The sequence below is a fragment of the Camelus ferus genome, chromosome 14, assembly GCF_009834535.1.
Source record: "Camelus ferus isolate YT-003-E chromosome 14, BCGSAC_Cfer_1.0, whole genome shotgun sequence".
NCBI classification, from domain to species: Eukaryota; Metazoa; Chordata; class Mammalia; order Artiodactyla; family Camelidae; genus Camelus; species Camelus ferus.
Window position 1 is genome coordinate 26,049,748 of NC_045709.1, and position 15,887 is coordinate 26,065,634.

The 15,887-nt window shown below is 52.7% G+C and overlaps 2 long non-coding RNA genes across 3 annotated transcripts in view; both read right to left on the bottom strand.

Moving 5' to 3' along the window:
- Window positions 1-15,887, bottom strand: part of LOC116668624 — a 195,768-nt gene that overhangs the window by 66,827 nt on the left and 113,054 nt on the right. The gene's annotated exons all lie outside the window — the stretch shown is intronic.
- LOC116668623 lies at window positions 2,704-5,967 on the bottom strand. Of its 2 annotated transcripts, none has more exons than XR_004325849.1 (4): window positions 5,509-5,967; window positions 5,245-5,400; window positions 4,702-4,897; window positions 2,704-3,919 (listed from the first exon to the last, which is right to left on the bottom strand). It is a non-coding gene; the product is annotated as an uncharacterized LOC116668623 (long non-coding RNA). The 2 variants fall into 2 exon arrangements; XR_004325848.1 differs by having other exon boundaries at window positions 5,245-5,403.

The following is a 15,887-nucleotide window of genomic DNA, read 5'->3' on the forward strand; positions in this document are numbered from 1 at the left end:
GCAGCAGACTAATCAAACATTTGTATTCTGCAGGAGCGTGCAGAACATTCGGAACAAGCGGTATGAAGATTATAAACAGTGTCACCTCAGCTGGAGGTCAGGATCTGCCACAGAACACTGCCGTACAAGAGTGCACAGGGGGACATTTGTGTTCTGCGTATGGAGGTGGTCCCCTGCCTCACCTACAAGCCATTCAGTCAGTGCCAGGAATCTAATGAGAAGGGATCTGCGACACAGCATCGTCCTTCCCCACTGAGATTCCTGCCTCCTCTGACAAACTGGCCACGGCTCCAAGGAGCATCAGTGCACAAGTTCGGTTTAAACATCGATGTCTATGGATTTCTGCTGAACTGATGTGACATGTGCCCGGGTCAACTTCTGCCCACAGGGTCAAGGCTCAAGGAAAGGTTAATGGTATCAAACAGTCATTTTATTTTTCTTAGTATGTTCTCACAGGGACGGTGAATTTAACAACAAGGGAAATGCACTAATAAGAGCTAGAATCTCCCGGACCATATGCAGAATGACAGCCAGAGAATCTGAGCTTAAAAGAATGAAAAATCTAATAATTAAAGCTAGAAACCCTAATAGAAAGTTTACACAGCAGACTAGATGCAGCTAAAGAGAGAATTCTACGACTGGAAGATAGACCTCACTGTCAAAAACTTACCCAGAACAGAGCAGAGAGAGAAAGGAAATAGAAGGGAAATACAGAGTAATATTTAAGAGGTGCAGCATAACGTGAGAAAATAAAATATGTCTCTGGTCAGAATTCTAGAAGGAAAATAGAATGGAAGAAAGACATTATTTGAAAAATTAATGGGTGAAGTTTTCCCAATATTTTTCAAAGATATGACTTCATATTTAGGATGTTCATAAACCCCAAAAAGGGTAATTAAAGATAATTCACACTTAAACACATCCCAGTGACACGGATGAAAACAGATGACAGAAAGAGACTCTTTTTAATGGGAGGGAAAAATAGGTTCCGTAAAACGAAACAAGATTCAGAAACACAGCCAGTCTCTCAGTAGTGATGGGCAAACCAGGAGGCAGGGCATCGTATCTAAAATGCTGGGGAAACAGATGTGACTTGAAATTATAAAGTCAGTTAAATGCATTTTTCTAAAATGATGATTGAACAAAGACACTTCAAAAATTTCCTGATTGACTATTATTAGACGCACTTTTACAGGGAGAACTCTAGGAAGGATGTCATAAAAAACAACAGATCTGAAATACAAGGAATGTTTATCAAAGAAAATAGTAAATATATGGATAAGTCTAAACAAACATTAGCCGTGGAAAATAATAACATATAATTTGTGCGGTTAAAAATAACCAGCCAAAATGATTATAAATCAATAAAAAATAAATCAAAAATAACCAGCCAGAACTCAGAAACAGAACAGTTACAACATATAATTTATGATCAAAGCTCTCTACGTTTCTTGTGTCATTTGTAAAGAGGGTAAATATTAGTTGTAGACTCTGTCAAGTCAAATGGCTTATGGATTATTGATATTTTAGGGCAATCAACAATCTCATAGAAATAGAATATATTACTTCCAAATTGAGTTGGAAAATAAAGTGAGGAAGAAGATTCAATTAATTTAAAAGGAGTTAAGAACAAAAAGAAAAAAGAAACCTAAGAAAGGCAAGACAAATAGAAAGCATAAAGTAAAATAGTAGAAAAGAATTCAAATATATCACTAATTGCAATAAATATTAACAAATAAAATTTCCTAATTAAAAGATTAAGATCATCATGCCAAATTTTTTAAATCCCAGCTACACATTCATTGTTTGTAAGCAATATACCTAAAATATAAAAGCAAAGACGGGTAAAAAAAAATTTTTAAGGAAAAATAATGTTCCAAACAAATAACCAAAGAAAGTTGGTCCTGATGTATTGGTAAAAGTTGAAAACAAAAGGACTTAGAGCAAAAGGCATTACCAGAGACATTAAAAAAAGGTTACTAGATATCGATAAAGAGCATGAAGCCTCAGTATGACAGGAAAGCATAATAATCCTAAGCATTTTTGCTCCTAATAACAGTTTCAAAATATATAAAACAAAAATAGACAGAACTACCAGGAAAAACGGGAAAATCTAGCATCACAGAAGTAGATTTTTAAAAGCATGTGAAAAAGCAATACATCAAGTAGACAAAATTCAGCAAGCGTACGGAAAACCTGAGTAACACTATGAAAGAGGCAGACATAACAGGAAGATACAGAAGCAGAGAGTTAAATGTTTTTTAAACACAGGAGAAACATTTACAAATACTGACCACATACCAGGAAATAAAATAAATTGCGCCCTAACGTAGTTTCTGACTGCAACAGACTTTTACGGCTTCTGAGACACAGGTTTCTCGTGTCCCTACATGGAGAGGAGTCTTACAATCAGGGACTTACGATCGCTGCTGCCACTTTCCCACAAGTTAACATTTCTGAAATCTGAATACTTCTTGTACGGCATTTTAGATCCAATAAATATGGTAAGTTCAAAATCAGTGACAAAATGATTTTAAAACAAATTCATCTATCTGCGAAGTAAAAAAAAAAAATGCTTTCAGAAACCGCATGATCACTACATGATGTCAAATCAGCAAGCTCTACACCTTGAGCTTTACATGGCGCTGTGTGTCAGTCACATCTTAATACCAGTGGGAGAAGAAAAACCTTACGGACCAAAATGATAATCATAATGGAAGTTAGAAAATACTTAATAAAAATACTAGGTATCAATGATTTTGAGATGTGGCCGCATGGTACAGGGCAAATTTATCACCTTAAGTTATGTTAGAAAAGAAAAAAAGGCTGGAGATTAATTAACTGCATGAAGAGCAGAATAAACCCACCGAAACGAAGAAAGAACAAGGAACGAAGTGCAACGCAGTTAACAGTGGAAGAATGGGAGAAAGGGTGAACCAGGCCAGAATTTGGTTTTTTGAAAAAGGTTAATCAAATTAACAAGTCTCTGAAGAATACAAAGTGAAAATCAAATATGCATAGCATAAGAGAAAAAATAATTACATATATACAATGAAAGTTTAAATATCAAAGAGTACTAGAACACATCTAGGTCAAATAATTTGGGGAAAATGTGAAAATAACAAACTCCTTCCTAAAAATAAGTTATCCGAACTGACCCCAATAGGACTGAATGATCCTGTGACCATGAAATGCCTTGAATCGATATTTTAAAATCTATGCACGAAGGAAATGCAGATGGTTTTACAGGTGAGTTCCAGCACCTGCTGCGCCACTGCGTTGCTCACCCGTCCGGGGCTGTGTGAAGAGTAAGCATTCCTTCAGCTCACGCTACAGGGCTCGTTACCAAACCCACAGGGAACACAACAAAGTGCCAGGCCAACCTCACACACGGACAAAACCACGCAGATACACAAACGCAAAAGTGCTAACACATCGTTAGCAAATTTAATCCAGGTCCACGTGGAACGACTTCAGGGTTACTTTTGCATTAAAAGCGGTCAAAACCCGTATTTCTACAATTATCATAGGAACAGCTTAATTAGAACGACCCAGAGCAGACGTGGAGACCTGCTGTGCAGGCGTGGTAATCAGGACGCGCGGCGCCCAGCAGGCGGACACCGGACCCCGTCGCCGCCGGGCAGCGCAGCTTCCGACCCTGCCGGCCGTGGGGACGAGGAAGGAAGGACGGACCACTGGTGACCCCAAGATGCCAAGAAGCAGGCTCCCTGCCTCACGCCGTGCACAGCAACAGTTACTCAGAAGCCTTCGCGGGGCAGGGATTTTCCCTCATTGAGCAGAAGGTGTAAAGAAACGTCTTCATGAATGTCGTGTGGAGCAGCTTCGCGTCTGAGTTTCTGATTGCAGAGCCCTTGCCAGCAGCCCCAGTTGGGGTGTGCGCCTCCGAAAGAAAGTCATACTGAAAATAAGAGATGGTGGATGAGATTTAAATAAAAGCTGAATCCCCAAACCATTGGGATAAGAAGCTCAAAAGATGGAGGAGAGGGGAGACGGTGAGAGTCTGCAACCCACCGGAAGCAAAGCAAAAACTTCAGGATCAATGGATTAAGATTTAGGAGCATAAAACAGATTTTAAACCAGCGAAACAAAATGATAAGAATAAACAGTATTGAGGAAAACTGCTTTTACCAGGAGTCTGAACCTGGTGTGAGAGCCGGGCCGCGGGCTGCTGCCGGGCCGGCAGGGGATGCCCTCAACCAGACTCCCTTCCCCGAAGCTTCGCCCCGACACCTGAGCTCTGGCCCATGGCCACAGGTCCCCTCAACAAGCGTTTATTAACTCACTCAACCCTTCCTTCCACACGCATCTACCACGCACCCACTGTGCGCAAGGTGCGGAGCCCACTGCTGGCACGAGAGAGACCAGGTGCTCAGAGGAGGAAGGCGGGGGCAGAGGGAATCAGGGCCACCGTGGGTCCCCAGTATTCACTGCAGCAGAGTCGGGGACCAGAGGAAGAAGAGGGGAATTCGCCATCATTCCACGGCCTATACTTCCCCCTTTCCAGGAAAAACAAAAAAGCCGGCTCGCCCTGCAGCACACCTGTGCTCAGGGAGAGAAGGGGAGGAGCAGAGGGTCACCCACCGTCTGAGGGAGGTTGGAGGGGGAGAGAAGGGGGCCAGCTGGGTGAACCCTAAATAGACATGATTTGCACGTCCTCGCTCAGTCCCCAGGAGGGTCTACCTGATGCGTCGCTATTAAGACTTTTCTGAGAACAAACGGCATCCGGAAATTCTGTCATGTTTTTTCACACGGTTTCTCTGTACTAACTCCTTCGTTGCACATTTCTCTTCCGTCCGTCTGCACGCCTTCCCCCGGACGCATGCCCTCCTTCCTGACAGCAGCATAGGCAGAGAGCGCCTTCATTTTTCAATTAAGGCTGCAAGTGAAAGAAGGCAATCTCTCACCTTTTTCCTACTGGGTGACCCGCCTTCCTCCCAGCATGTCATGGTTGGGCTTCACTTTGAGCTAGTATATATTTGAATCACTCTTCACTTTCTCCTCCAAAACGCACGAGGAGGGGCCCTGTGAATTTGTGGGTGGAGGTCTCCTAAGATTTGCTAAAACCCGAAGGAAAGTTCTGTTTGCTTGTTGTTTTGAATAAAATGAGGGCTGGCGTGCTGTGGTGTCTCTGTTCCTCACCAAATAATGCCGAACAACTGAACCAGGGCGAGGAGACCTAGAAAACCAGAGCCGTGCCCAACCAGCACCTTTGAAAACACTGACCTGGACGAGACAGCCCGATGTCACGGAACAAGCATGCTGTCGGTCCGGGGAGCTCGGACAGCAGCAGGCAGGCTCTCACGGTCGTGACGCCCACTCGCCGGCTCAGGGAAGACGGGGGAGCTCAGAAGACCTGTCAGCCCCACACGGCTCTTCTTTCTGCTGCGAGAGCAGAAGCTGAAGGAGATTCTGCTCCAAACTTGAGGGCTTCAGTATCGAACTGAACATTTGGGTCTAACCATTTTTAAAGGCAAACGAGATTCTTACTCTTCAGGTCAGCACACCAAGCAACCAGCTCTACAGCAAGCGAGCGGCGACGTGCGACGTAAATCCCAGCCCGTCACGTGACCTAGTTCCGGGAAGACTGAAGTCTGTGGGTCAGAAAAGACAGTCTGAGGGAATCCCTGTGTCTTCTGCACGGAGCAGAGTCTGGACACGTAGACGCAGGACAAGGTTGGGCCTCTTATGGGGGGGTGTCTTTAGTCCCAGAGAAAGAAAGCAGTGGTCTTCCTCGCTCCTCAGCTCAACACACCCAAAGCGCACACCCCGACACACACACAGAGACACTCAGAGACACACACCCCCTTACACACAAACGCGCACACACACAGATACCCAGACCCAGACACACACACCCCCTTACACACACACCGCCATCACATCGCCCAGGAGACCTGCATCGCTAGACCACTCTGAAAGCCAGCGTCCCTCTTCCATTTGTTAGCTGGGCTAACTTACACAATTCAAAATTTTTTCCCGTGTTGAAGTTCCCTCACCTGTATGACAAAGGTAATTATACTGGTGACACTAAGCAATCATGAGCGTAAACAAAACAGTATCGGAGTGGCGTCCGTGCCTGCTACCTAAGGAAGAACTCAGCGAGCGGCAGCCACTCCTACCATCATACTGTGAGTTGTTAACTGTTGTGATTTCACTGTTTTGGCCCCACAGTAGGTGACGGTTCCTGGAAAGAGGGTGAGAGGTGAGACGTGAAGGGGCAGGGATCCAATGACACAACCTTCTCAGCCAAATTTAAGACTGTCAAGTTTGTCCCCAGGGCAAGGAGAAGCCACTGGGCACTTCCACAAGGAAGAGCAGTGAATTCGCATTTTCCGGAGGGACCCACGGCGCTGAGACAGGGCAGCCTGCAGGTGGAGTCACGGCTAGCGGTGAGGGGTCTGTGCCCAGCAGAGGCTGAAGGTCAGAGAAGTGGCTCCGGGGGCTGCGTAGGAGACAGGGTGGAGACGGGCTGGAGAAGTTCAGTAAAAGAAAAGCGTGTTTTCTGACTTGGACCATTGGGAGGCTGGTGCGTTTCTTCTGCAAAGACCTCAGGAGAGGAAAGGGCCCAGGGCCTACCCCCCACTGTCCTCCTGAGTGACTGGCCTGCACCTTCACCCTCACCCCAGGGTCAGCCACGGGCCAAGGTCTGGGTGGCAGCCAGGCAGGAGCAGGGGGTCACCCTGTGAGGACAGGCCGGGTGGTGGCCGCATCCCACTGCCAGGCTCCTCCCTGCCCGCAGTGGTGGCATTTCTGATCTGGCAGCTGCAGGGGCTCGGGGACCTCCCATCCTTAGACTTCATCCCCTAAGGGGCCCAGAGCCGTGATGCTCAGAGCGTGGTCCCCAAACCCACGGCACCAGTGTCTCCTGGGCCCCTCTCAAACCGAAAGGATGAGAATTTGCACTATGTCAGGGTCCCCAGGAACTTGCCCGCGTGTCCGAGCTCCAGAGGCAGCGACTTGCACACGATTAGGCTGAATCAGAACACGACCAGGGCCAAGCTGTTTTCAGAGGGCTTGTGTCGACTCCAGACCGCAAGAGATAACCGTGTGCGAGCGTGTGTGTGAGACACGCCCGTCTGAGTTGTTTGCACTTGTTCACGTGCTGACCCCCCGAGTGACGAGCCTCTGGAGTGACTCGGGCCTCGCCTCCCTCCCCGCCGGCTGCGCTCGGGTCCACTCTCCTTACGTAAATCTCGTTGTCTAAAACGACCAAAGGGGCCTCTGCAATTACACACACCACCTCCTACGCTCACAGTCCTGGCATTGGAGGAGCACCAAACAAATCCGCCAAAGAAGCCACGAAGCAAACACGCCTAGACAGGAAATGGACTAGCTCAGCCCTGCCTTGGCGGGGGGGGGGCAGGAAAGCCCTGCCAAGGGGCGCCGAGGGGAGAAGAAGTCAATCCGCTGGTGAGCAAGGGATCCCCAGACCGGCCGCCCTGCTCCCCGCCGGCTGCACTCAGCCCCGCCTGCTCCGAACGCCGTGCTGCCCCACCTGGCACGCAGCCTCCCGCAGAAGGCCAGTCCACAGTCTGCGCCCTCTAGGAGACCCTCCTGTTCGGTTCAACAGCTGTATTTTTGAAACAAAATTCTAGGTATGAGCTAACTAATTTTACTAAATTATTATACTTATACGCACAGTCTTCCAAATAAAAATACACCCAGCTTTACCTTGAGAGCATCTTGTTAAGTATAAAATCGCATCCCACTTCATCCTCTTAGGGAATCCCCACAGTTCAAGGGCCCTTTTCCCAACGATCTTCTTGTTTATCAGGAGCTCTGCTTTCTACAGAGCAAGTGGCAACGGGAAATTATTAGGATGGGTTCACAAGAACAGAGCAATTGCAGAAGAAGCAAGCTGCTTGAAAAAATGCTCGTCAGGACCGAAGACTCGGTAAGACACTAGCTAACACCTGGGCAAGGAAGTCTACGTGGTGTAAGGGCGGAAATGAGGGCAGCAGTCGGGATGCTCCGGGGAAACCCGCCCAGGTGAAAGCTTAGGGAGAAACCAGCCCGAAGGCGTTGCTATCACACTGAGGAAGCACTGCGACCTTCCACTGCGACGGCAGTCACCCCCGAGGGTCAGCCTCAGCCCCAGCCTCCTCCCGGCCCGTGACGCGAGGCTCTGAGCCACTGGACGTGGAACCCATGACCGGCACTGGTGGTGATCCCTGCGTCGCCACTGGCCGGGAGCGGGAGCTGGGTCCTGTAAGACTCTCCGCGCTACAAGACGCCACCCCAGCTCCCTGTGCCACTGGCCTGTGGGGGAGGGGCTGGGGGCGCACACAGTTAAAGGTTAAACTTAGAGAGACCAACTCAACATTCCTGGAAGCCCCTGTGAAAGGCCTAGCGGCGAGGCTGGCGCCGCACCTCTTCCGAAGCACTGGCAGCGCGCGGCGCGCGTGGCAGCCCGGCTCGCGCTGCACCGACTCGGGCCTCTGCGGCTTCCACGGGGGGTACTCAGTTTTCTCATAACACCCAGTGCACATGGTAACTCGCTCCTCGGACCTTTTCTAAACGGACCCACAGCCACTGCCGGGGCCGTGGGACCGGAGGGAAAGGAGAGCGGCCCGACCTTCGGGGGAACCGGGGCCTGAAGCAGCACGGACGTCCAGACACGGAACATCAGCAGGGCCCCCGCCACAGACCCACACGGCGGCCGTCTTCCTGGCTCCCACGTCTGTTCCGGGAACGCGTCTATTTCCTAAAGCTGGAACGGACCTAGGTGGTTTGCTGGACTGTGGGATGAGAGCTATCAGGGTGGAGAGGGTTCGAGGAAGCCTCAAAATCTGCCCCTCCCAGGTAAATCAGCAAATCAGAGACACACTGTTCTCCAGAAGGACCTGAAGGATGAGGGGGTGGCCGTCTCTCCACCTAACTCACCCGCGCGTCCCCTGCGAAACCTCCAGGGAGCCCGAGAGCTGTAGACTCAGCTGAGCAGCCGAGTGCCCGGTGCAGCAGCTGAGGGCCCGGTGAGGCAGCTGTGTGCCCAGTGCAGCACCCCCACCAGGAAAGGCTCCTAAGGTGTCAGGAACACGGGAGGCAGGCACTGGTCCGGGAAGAGCTCTGTCCGTCCCCGACAAGAAGTCGGACCAGAAGCCACTCACATTCACGTGGATGGATGCAGAGTTAACTCCCTGAGCTCTGCCAAGGGGGCCCTGCAGGAAGTAGACTGCCCCAGTTCTCCTTAGAACCCACCCAAGCCCACTGTGTCGATGCCATCGGACCGCTGGAGCCACGCTGAAGGCCACACTGAGACACGGGAGCTCCAGAGAGCAGCTGACAAGCCCTAGGATCCAGCAGTTTCGGGCTGAGACCCGCCCTCTGGAGTAAAGGGGACATGGCCAGCACTCACACCGTCTACCCCGCAGGAGAAGCCAGGACCCAGGGCCTCTCTGGGCTCCGCAGGCAGCACACTGCAGGCTGGGGCACACGTCCCAGCTCTCAGGGGCCCAGGGAAGGGAAGGGGCGTGTGGTGGGCCTAGACGGCGCCGCAGACAGCCCTCCCCGGGGACTCTGCGGCCTGGAAGGCCCTAGTACTGCATGCTGGAAGCGTCCACAGCACGGAAATGTCATGCTGAGCGTTGGGCAGCACGCTGATGGAGACTCTCCTCTGGCTCTGTGAGTGGACGTCGAGTAACCAGGTCACCAGGACTGTGTCGTGAGTGGGAACTGTCAGGCCCACCAAGTCCTCACGCCCACAGACCCTAGCAATCCTGCCAGGCACGGGGGACCTCTGGGGCCGCACACTCCCAGGGAAGGGCCCGACCCCCAGCCCTCTCCCCCTGCTGGCCCGTCTCCCCCCAGCCACCCCGCAGGGCAGGTCCCTCATGACCAGCTGGTGGAGCAGATGGAAAGGGTGACCGCAGCACCCGGGAGGAGGGGGCGCCCCTGCCACAGAGCCCCCACCCCAAGGATGACCGAGGCCTCACTGCCACTCAGCCCCTCCTCTGCCCACACACAGAGTATTCTCAAGAGACCTCCCAGGAAACTTCCTCCACACAAAATCGGGGCTCGGAATGTGTCTTCCCAGGCGCCCAACCCTGGCGACTCTCTTAGTAAAGAACAAGTTCTAAAATACCATCCTTCAGAGAAAAAGACAGCCCTTCTAGACAACTGCCTGGCACAGGAGGCCACCCGAGACGTGTGGCCTGTCGTGTAGGAGAGAGCCACAGGAAAGCCGCCCAGGCCCTGCACCTGCCAGCTCAATCTGCACTCCGCTCCCGGGGGAGGGCCCACAAAAGGGTGGCGGTTCTCCAGCCCCTGAGACCACGTCGGGCGGGTCCATTGGCTGAAACTCTGAGTCTATGGAATCATCTGTGAGATGAGGTCGGTGGTAAAGCAGGAGTGAGGTCCCCAGTGAGGAAGGCGGACAGGGAGACCCTGGGCACAGCCCAGTCCATCCTGCGCGGTGCTCGGGTGATGACGCCAGGGTGACGATGCCTGGAAGGACACAGGGGAGGGATTCACGTTTGATGCACGCCAGTTGTCGGGGAGCTCGGAACACCAGCTGGGAGACATCTAAGCCAGCTTGGTCCCATTTTATTAGCACTTCACCACCAAAAAGGATCGAGGTCAACAGAAACTCCTCTTCGGAAATTGTCCTCAGCGCCCTGAGTTCCCACAGGGAACGAGCACAAAGCTCTTCCCAGAATCAAGCATATTAGGCATCTTCCAGAACTAGTTCGGAGACAGAGGTGGGACGGCCTAATGCGACAGGCAGCGGCCGCTCCCCAGGTACCAGGAGCTGCCTGTCCTACAGGTTTTGGGAGAAGGGAACCTGACTGTTTTTTTCATCCCCAGCGTAGGCCGCCCTCAGCCAGCCAACAACGAGAGCTATTCCAGGGCCCTGCAAGTGGCTTGGAAGTCAGTGACACCATCACCTCTCGTCCTGCAGCGGACACAAAGGGCGCAGGGGGGCAGGGGGCCGGGGTGGCCCCTCGGCAGGCCCAGCTGAGCTGGCCAGGGCTGGACGCCATCCAACACCTGGATTACAGTATCCTGTTCCTGACAAGACTACAAGGAGCAGATTAATCCCCTCGGGGCTCCTTAATTGTGGGAAAGGCTTCCGTCCCCAAAATCCACCGAAGGCTGATGACAGGTGTGCAGCAGAGGAGGGCCGCTGTGACCCCGTGCCACCGCCCAGAAGTAGGGGGGCCCCTGAGCCGGCAGTCTGCCTGGGGCACACACACACCCGCGGGAAACACTCTTGGGAAGGCGGCTGCTGATTGTAAACAAGAGCTCCATGATTTTTCAGTAAAAGTTTTTGAATTTTAAAACATTCTATAACTTTAGTTTCTTAACACGGTTTTAAATTATGAAAAAAAGGTATAGAAAACCTAAAAAGAAAATGGTAACACAGAGGTTACTTTTAGATATTTAAAAGTGAGTGATGTTCCTCCTAAAACGTGGCTCGTGAGGCTGAACTCAGCTCGTCTCCTCAGTAAGTGATCTAGATCCTCGACGTCACTGCAAACACACCCAGCCTCCTATCTGGGGACACAAGCGTTCCTCTTCCTACAGTCAGGTGTGCAGGGCAAGGATGGGTAAGGCTGCCGTCATAGGCTGAACTGTGCCCCGCCCAAATCCGTATGTTGAGCCCTGACCTCCAGTTCTCAGAATCTGGACCCCGCGTTCGCAGGAGGGGCTTTTGAAGAGGTAGTTGTTACGTGCGGCCACGTCGGTGGGCCCTGATCTAGTCTGACCAGCGTCCTCATGAGAAGAGATCAGGACGCAGACACGCACGAGGGACCACGCGAGGCCAGGGGAGAAGACGTGTGTGCAGGCCGAGGAGAGGCCTCAGGAGGAAGCGGCAATCAGAATCAAGCCCGATGCGCGTGCCAGCCAGAGAAACGCGGAAGGCAGCTCTGCTCACACGGCCGAGCACACAGGTGCGATGCGGAGCTGTCCTTCCGCCATACTCGCCTGGAGCATGTACACGAGGCCTCACGGCATGTTTATTCCCACCCCGAGCCGTGACCAGCTACAGAGCACACCAGACAAGCTTGCTTCCACGTGTGAATGGAAGGGACACGGCGACTCTGATTCCGTACCTCCCTCAGCTGGAGGAAAACCACATCTGAACTTGGATATGTGAATTTCAAAGCTGCCTTTTTAAATAGTCTTTTTAAAAACTGAAGTTGGCTTACAGTATCACACAGTTTCAGGTTACGACACTGATGCGTTATTTTTCCAATTATGCACCACAGAAAGTCGTCACAGCATTACTGACTGTGTCCCTTGTGCTGTGCGTCACAGCCTGTGGCTGACTTACCTCATAACTGGCAGTTGCTACCCATTCATCCCCTTCACCTGCTTCACTCATCCCCTCACCCCCCAGCCCCCCACCCCTGCCAACCACCAGGTTGTTCTCTGTATCTGTGAGTATTTGTTTTGTTGTATTTGCTCATTTTTGTCCTTTAGATTCCACATGTAAGTGAAGGCACCCAGAATTTGTCTTTCTCCATCCGTCTTATTTCACTTAGTGTAAGAACTCATATCTCAAAATTATGAAAACAATCTGATTAAAAAGCGAGCAGAGGTCCTAACTGGGGGGGTTTTCCAAAGAAGACACAGGCGGCCAGCAGGTGCAGGAGACAATGCTCGACACCACCCATCACCAGGGAATGCACATCCAGACCACCCGAGGTATCACCTCACACCTGTCAGAATGGCCGTCACCGAAAAGACAAGAAATAACAAGTGCTGACGAGGATGTGGAGAGATGGGAACCCTCGTGCACTGCTGGTGAGAATGTAAACTGGTAAAATGGAAGCAGTCTGGAGGGCCCTGCCCTGGTCCAGCAGTCCCAGTCCTTCGCCCCACCCTGCCCCCTCCAGGACAGCCCGCAGTTGCTGGAGAGCAGGCGGCAGGGCCAGCCCTGCCCGCGAAGGCACCAGCACCCTCACCCTGCACAGGACGCTGGCCCAGCTGGCCCTTCACCGCTGCATCCAGCCTGAGCAGCGGCGGGAAGCCAACCCCCACCGCGCCGGGCCGCGTGGGAGCCCCGGTCACACCCTCCGGATCTTCAGAGCTGGCTTCAGGACAATGGAACCGCTCGGCCCACTTGGACACAGCTGGCCCCTGAAGAAGGGGGCGTCTCTGAGGGACCCACAGCATCTGGAGGTCTGATTCGAGCACTGTGGTCTCCCCAGGAGTGTGGGGGAACAGCGGACCAGCTTGGCCCTGCTCCCTGGAGACACAGGAGGTACCCAGACAGGGCCACTGAGGACACGGGAGCCAGGGAGACCCGGGAGCTGAAGCCCCCAGGTCCGGCAGACCCCGCCCCCCGCAGCTTCCCCAACCCAGCAGCTGAAGCCCCCAGAGCAGGTTGTGTCAACAGAGCGAGGGAGGCGGTCTTCCTCTGCAAGGAGACGCCTCAGCTGTGTGCAGGAGCCAGGCAGAGGCTCGGGAACTCGGGGTCCCCTCTGAACATGCACGTTCACCCCATCTTACAGCTTCAGGTTTTACTCCAGACAAAACATATTTGGTGAGGATGCAGCCACTGCCAGCCGGTTCGTCACCCTGGGTCAGAGGAATTAATCTGCTCTGCACAACTCAGCACTGGTTTCGAGCTGGGAGCAGGGGGACGGGCCCCATTATTTAGCTGTGTAAGTGTTGGAATTCTCTTTCCTCTTTGATGAAAAATTTGAAATTTTCACCCTGTCACAGAACAAAGGGAACGTGACTCCTGTTTCACCATTTGCAGAGCTGATTTCATGCACTTTTGACAGTTCTATCATGCTTCTGACAGTGATGACTCCCCCCCCAAGGGAAACTGGGGGGCTGCTCCGAACCCACACCAGCTCATTCCCAAATGCTCCGCTCTCTGTAAGCTAAGGAGCAAGGTTAGCAGCACGCTTCGCCTTCAGTTTGGGAAACAGCCCCACAAGTGCCTGCTGAGATGATGTCCTTAAAGGCAAACAGAAGCATCCTGGTGAGTCACCTGCTTCGACCTGCAGACATTCGGGTCCCTCCCAGGACGTCCTAGCATCGGCCTCGGCCCTGGGGGAGTGTGGCTGCGCAGCACCTGGGCCGAACCACGCCGACCCTGAGGCATCCTTCCCCAGGCAGGTGCCAGGCACTGGCCCCGCGTTCTCCTGGGGACACCCCGACCAGGGAACTGCGGCCCCCCTGCACGGAACCTGCCGTCTGCGGAGGCGCAGGCGCCACTTACACAACCACAGACACTGCGCCAAAGGTATGGAATCGGTGCCGGGCTTTCCGAAGTAAGCGGTGTCTGCATCCGCCAAGATGCCTGCCCCGCTTCCCCACAGGCTTGGGAGGCGGGCCGGAGGCCCAGGACAGACACTTTCTCTGCGGCCTGGGCCTTCCTCACCAGCAAGCTCAAGGCACTTCCCGCACGGAGGACCTGTGACTGGACAGGAAAGCACGTCCTTCTGGCTCAGCGTCACCCTCCTGAGACTCTGGTTGCTACTCTGAGAGCCTCCACACCCTCTCCAGCTTGTTAAGGACCCACTCAGGCCAGTCTGGGCAGCCCGCATCCAAACAGGGGCAGGAGGAGGATTTCAGCGTAACTCTCCCCAACCCCTCTGAGTGTCAGAGGATTGTGCGCAGTGTGCCAAAGTCTACCTGTGACCGAAACTGAAGGGCAGGCGTCCCTGAGAGCCAAGAGCCCGGGGATGTGGGCTCAGGACACGACATTCCCCTGAAGACAGTCTGGTCCAGCAGGAGAAACCGCTCTGGGAACCAGGCTCTCTGATTAGTCACTTCCAGCTTTATCCAGTTTAAAAACCAAGGGAAGAGAGACGTCACAACCCTGAAAGCAGTATGTCCTTCCTGGGGAACCTCAGCAGGAATGCAACACGCTTCTCTGGCCTCTCAGTGCAGGCTGTTTCCCTAGTTCCCTTTTTAAAACATCACGAGGTTCACACAGGTTCATAAGGGTCTGAAGTAAAACCACCCGTGCAATTCTCTGAAAGGCATTCCTTGCCATAATGTCGAGGATAGTGCAAAGCCGGAAGCCACCTTGTGCTGTTTGGTACACGCCTGCTTATGAGTCTCCAAACAGAGCTGGTGCCGAGGTGGGCACGTGCAGATGCCCCGGCTCTGACGCCTGGAGAGACACTGCAGTGGATAAACTCGCACATTCATTGCTGGCCAATGGGCCGCTGGGAGACAGGAATGGATTTCATTAGTCCAGTTCATAACTTGCAGCCCAAATTTAATCACATGCACAAGACAATGTCCTTCGAATAGGAGCGCAGACACCCATTCTAGGAAAATGATCACACCACTGAACCGAAAAATGCGGTCCTTCGAAGCTCCTTCACTGGCATTTTCTTGCTGCAAGAGTGAAAACAGCAGTGCTTTCTGAAGAAAAATGACAGCTGCCCACTCCCAGGTCTCCTGCGGTAATTAACCTGGGTGCGCTGTGGGGAGCGAGGTCTCCCTAATGCCTCCATCGCTCAGAAGGGGAGCATCTCGGCCGGTGTCCCCAGACGGTGTCATCAGGGTGTTGTCAGGGCAAACAATGCACTTATCTGGCTTCTTTTCAGGTCACCTGATTAACTGGAGAAAATAGAAACAGAGAGAAAAGAGCGTGTCCTTGCCCAGGGCAGTAAATGTCACGGAAGCCGGTCTCCTGGGGGCCTTCCCAGGCTCCTTGGCCTGCAGGTGGCTGGCTCCATCCCTCCGTCCTTGGCCACAGGGACAGGCACAAAAGCCACCGCCTCTGCAAAGCCCCTGCCAACCCAGGAGGCCCCAGGTCACCATCCTCACAGGTGGGTCGGCTGCCTCCCCCACAGTGGGCACGTCTGGACCTCGTCAGGGGAAGGTCCTGAGGCGGGGCCGGAGGAGCAGGTGCGGCCTCGGGGCTGGTGGACCCCTCCCCTTGCATCCAGCCA